Genomic DNA, 5000 nt, shown 5'->3' with positions numbered 1-5000 from the left:
GAGGTAGCAAGAACAATAACTCGAAATTGAAACCAAGTCCTCTTTTTTAAAGAAAAAATAACGGAAATAGCTACTGAAGCACTACGTAACTAACTATATCGTGTTTAAGCTAATTAGCTAGGATCATGCAGATAGTATTTGGGCAAAGTCCCTTATTAAGTAAAGCTGATAAAACAGAGGTTAAAGCGCTGAAGCTGATCAAGAATTTCGAATTATGTTTTTTTTGGTTTGTTTTGTTCTTTTGTTTTAACATACTGTTTGTAAGCCACCATTTCGTAGTATTTGAGCTGGCCACCCCTTTCGGCAGCAACATTGTTGCTTTCCCCTATCTTCATCTGCTGCAAAATATCAGGGTGGAGTCCAAACGTTTAATTTCGGGAAAAAAGCATAGTGAGCGTCGGCCCTCAAAAAAGATAAGAAGAGAAAACAGATAAATTGGATAAATCGACTATTTCCTGTAATCCTATTTTGGAATAATCGGGTAAGAGACCCGATGACCAATTGACGGGATGTTCAAGCAAATGTTAAATTAAAGACCGGCCCCCTGGGTGTCAACAGAGTTGTTGGAGAAGACGAGGTTAAAACAACTGAAGTTCATGTGTTTAATCGAAACCAGTATACTCACCAAAAAATTACAACTTAAAACGGTATTAATCAAGGGTTGATTGAGAAGAATCAATTCGAGATGTGTAGAAACGTGGTTCCAACTACTAAAAAGCAATAAACCATAACTTAGCTAAGTAAAGCGCTATGAAGATGAAACACTGAGGAAACGCCTATACAAAGATCTACAGATCTGGGCCCGGTTGTTCGAAAGCCGATTAACTTAATCCACGATTAGCGTAAACTTTTGTTTCATGTTTTCGACTTTTTTGGTGGAAGTTCCTTTTGCTTATTTTTGTTTTTGTCGTGAAGCTTGTTGAATCAAATGTTGATGATGTGTTGAAACCGTTTCCCCAACCCAGCAGTCAACATCATTCAACATCATTCAACAAAACTCGAACGGTTGTTGAAACAAATGTTTACGGAAGCCGTCTGTCCGGGCCTTCACCAGAGCTGAGATTATGAACTGGTTGCGTGCTTTCTAATTCTCTGCAATGCTTCACAGTGTTCACACCAACTTTTATTTCTGAAAGGCTGGTTCACACTTTCCATCCCGAAATGATTGAATGACGTTCTGTTAGCCGCCCTTGTTGTCTTTCAGAGCTTATAGCATGAACGGTGTCTTCATGGGTCTCAAAACTACCAAAATCATCAGTGATAATCCTTTCTTTTAGATATTACTCTCCTCAGAGTTCTCGCTCAGTAAGGTCATATGACAGGAATAAAATTAAATATTTGAAACGTTTTCCTCGTGGCAAATGAGATGGTTTTGGAGCACAAGAATTTCCTAATCGGTGTTTCTTTTTGCCAGAAACGCCCTACGAAAATTCCCGAAAGACGAATCCAGTATAACCTTAAAGGTTACTACTCTAGCGATAGCCAGATGACAGGCGGTGCATGTAAAGCTTTGGGAAGACGATTTCAACATTTGCTCCAACATCCGATGGATTTTGTTCAACGATGTTGAGTGCTGGGGTGGGAAAATGGTTTCAAAATCGATTCAACTTCGATTCAACATTCAAGAGGGGGGCAAACGGACATCGTTTTTCAATAAAATCGAACGGATGTTGAAGCAAATGTTGAAGCCGTTGGTTCAATGGAGTAACGGTATTAATCGAAGATCGATTGCAAATAATCGCGTAGACACGTGTAGAAAAGGCGTTTGAACTACTAAGCAATAAACCATAGCTCAGCTGAGAATCATAATGCGCTATGACACCAATTTTATTTCTGAAAGGTTGGTTCACACTCTCCATCCCGAAATGATTGAATGACGTTCTGTTAGCCGTCCTTGTTGTCTTTTAGAGCTTATAGCATGAACGCTGTCTTTATGGGTCTCAAAACTATCAAAATCATCAAATTTTACTCTCCTCAAAGTTCTTGCTCAGTTAGGTCATATGACAGTAACTTGATAAAATTAAATATTTGAAACTTTTCCTTGTGACAAATGGGATGATTTCGGAGCACAAGAATTTCCTAATTAGAAGAAGTCAATCTTGAAAAAAACAAAAATAAGCAAAAGAAACTTCCACCGAACAAAGTTGAAAACATGAAACAAAAGTCTACGCTAATCCTGGATTTAGTTAATCGGCTTTCGAACAACCGGATCTTTGTAGTCGCGAACCCGGCTTCAATGGCCTCGCAGAATCCTGTTAAAGGCTCCTTAATTTTAATTTTTCCGGTGTCTATGAGAGAGAATTGTTTAAATTGTCCAGATAAGCGCGAGGATCGTAGGTTAGTATTTAATTAATAGCAAAACGAACCGCGGCAAGTTGTTTTTGGTTTGAAATGACTTAAAGAGTTGTTATAAGTTATGAAGGTGAAAGCAGTTCCACTAGAATTTAGCAGTTGGCAGATTGCAACCTTCTTTCAGTAAGCCATATTGTACTCGAAGGTATTTGAACTTAACGAAGCCCAGTAAGAAAATTTCGTGGATCAGTATGATTTGGCTGACAGCTGCAGGTTATCATGATTTAGGAATCGATGAGACTCCACGATAAACTTGCATGCTTGGAGAGAAAAGAAATATTTAAGCAAGATTTAAATTGTTTATTATATACTCAACAAAATATCGCATTTCTGAATGCGTAGTAAAGTTAAGGAAAGCGTGATACTTAGCTAACGTGACCTGTCGAACTGTAAGTAGATCAGTTACTCGCCTGATACGAATCGGAAGTACATTTCTATTGCTACTCAATCAAACGTGCAAATATGCTGTTTACGTGTTGGATACACAGCCAACGTATTAAAAAGAATTAAAAAAACTTGTTGTCACTGACTAAAAAATTTATGTAAAAAGACGTTTCGGTCAAAATACTATGACCTTCTTCAGCATAAAATGGCTTACGAATACAAAATGAGTGCTTAAAAAGCCGTAAAAACGTCACTTGGGATTGCCAAGGGCCTTGTAAATGTCCGGAATGTAAACGTGTTCATTAATGGAATTAGGTTCGCGAATTGAATGCCACGCTTCTAAAAATAATCTTTTTTTCCCATTGGGGACAACGACCAATGACCTTGACCCTTCTCAACACAAACGCTCAGTAGCTAGAACGCTCCTCGACAGAACAAAGAACATCCCTTCTACTGACGCAGACAAATTATCTGAAGTACAACACGTGGTCGACGCTCTAAAGATCAACGGTTACACCGACCAATTTATCAAAAGCTGTAAAAATACCCACTGTTTCCTCAAACCGGTTTCAAACAAACAGAGGTTTTGTCACGTTGCCATACCTTCAAGGAATTTCAGAAAAAAATCGCACGAACTTTAAATCATTTCAATAGCTAATGTTGCCCACACACCCGTTTAATGACCGTCGGCTTCATTTTAAGGAAAAACCTAAAGACAAATTTAGTAAAGAGCTATCAACAGAGTGATCTATAAAAATTCAAATTGTTAAAAACTGTGGACAAGAAGTTTATAGTCAGGTCAAATCCCTATGCCAAGGGGGGCGACTTGAAAGATGCTAGAACGAGAACAAGAGACTCACCGAAACCACAGAGAGCGATTTTTAAGAAACAAGGAGATTAAGAAATTCACTTTATTGGACGACCCAACATTGCGTCAGAGTCTAGGATATACATGAACGATTTTGACACTCTTTACGGAAGAGTTCAGGTCATTGGCCGTTGTGTGCCCCAATGGGAGATAAAAGCAATTAAATTGTTAGGAATGCGTGGCGATTCAATTAGCGAAACCTAATGTTCATTAAATTAAATGAAGCACGTTTGTACATTCCGGACATTTACAACAGGGCCCTTGGCAATCCACAATTGGAACGTTGTTTTAACGGCGTTTTTCAAGCAGCTCATTTTGTGGTTCGTAAAGCCCCTTTTTATGCTGAAGGAGGTCATAGTATTTGTTGACCGAAACGTCTTTTTACATAAGTTTTTTAGTCAGGGGACAACAAGTTTTTAGTTCGTTTTTGTATCATGCCTGACTACAACTACAGTAATTTTTAACAAGCCCAAACGTAAGGTTAGCGCATCGTATGTAACAGTGTGTTAGTCCCTTTCTTCTACTATGGATTTCATGTAGGAATTATAAATCGCCTAGTTTCCCAGGATTTACGTATGTATCGATATATAAGTAAGGTGTTATGCTCACGTACGAATTAGGATGTTTTCGCGGAAACATCTTATACTGCCCTCACATATTTAATCACGTTTATGCTTATCTAACCATTGTGTATATAAGCACTGTTAATTTAACTATTAAAGCCAGAATGATGGTAATTAAGTCCTTAGTGTGTTCAAGTCTATTCTATTGGAGCTCGCTATGGTGAGCCGAGTAGACACCGCTCAAAGATCCAGGACCGACGAAGATGTGCTCAAGTAAAAAGATGACCAAGCCGGACTGGGCAGAGTTGACACTATACCCCAAAAAAGTTGGGCTCACGTTCCACGTTACCAAACACTTTAACAACAAATGCATGAATAAGGTTAAAAGCGTGAACAAAACGGTAGTTAAGGGAATTAAAGTGCAAATACGGGACAGTTTGTTTATCGAAACAAAGAGGAATGGAGAGTGATTTTTGTTGAGTATATAATAACTAAGGTGCTCGTGCATTTCGTGAATACATGCCGTCACTCGTTAAGTCTTGAACAGTTCCGCTCAAAGTTGCAACTCGTCAGACGATGTCCTTATACTTAGGTGCGACGTTCGATTGACCCTATTCCAGAATAAGAATACGGTGGAGTGGTGATTAAAACGGCCATGGTTTGTGCGCGTTTGGTAAGCCAAGCAAGGATACACAAAAAAATGTTGCCAATAGCAGAAAGACAATTTGTCAAGAGAAAAAAAGAGAATCGTCTCATGCCACAAAATTTAAACAGAATCGCGCGTCACCCAAACAGAGCCCTAGGCTTGGAGGGTTCTACAGTTAACGGGAGAA

The 5000-nt window shown here is 38.8% G+C and overlaps 2 protein-coding genes across 4 annotated transcripts in view; both read right to left on the bottom strand.

Annotated features, from left to right (window-relative positions):
* Positions 1–86, bottom strand: part of LOC137985096 (major facilitator superfamily domain-containing protein 12-like) — a 26934-nt gene extending 26848 nt beyond the window's left edge. For all 3 annotated transcript variants that reach the window (XR_011119232.1, XM_068832569.1, XM_068832568.1), the window contains exon 1: positions 1–86. This exon is cut by the window's left edge and continues 81 nt beyond it. The gene's annotated coding sequence lies outside the window, so the exon portion shown is untranslated.
* Positions 1–5000, bottom strand: part of LOC137985095 (tetratricopeptide repeat protein 28-like) — a 157514-nt gene that overhangs the window by 139630 nt on the left and 12884 nt on the right. The gene's annotated exons all lie outside the window — the stretch shown is intronic.

This window comes from Montipora foliosa, chromosome 14 (assembly GCF_036669935.1).
Source record: "Montipora foliosa isolate CH-2021 chromosome 14, ASM3666993v2, whole genome shotgun sequence".
NCBI classification, from domain to species: Eukaryota; Metazoa; Cnidaria; class Anthozoa; order Scleractinia; family Acroporidae; genus Montipora; species Montipora foliosa.
Note: the sequence above shows the minus strand (reverse complement) of the source record. Positions and strands in the feature narration are given on the sequence as shown.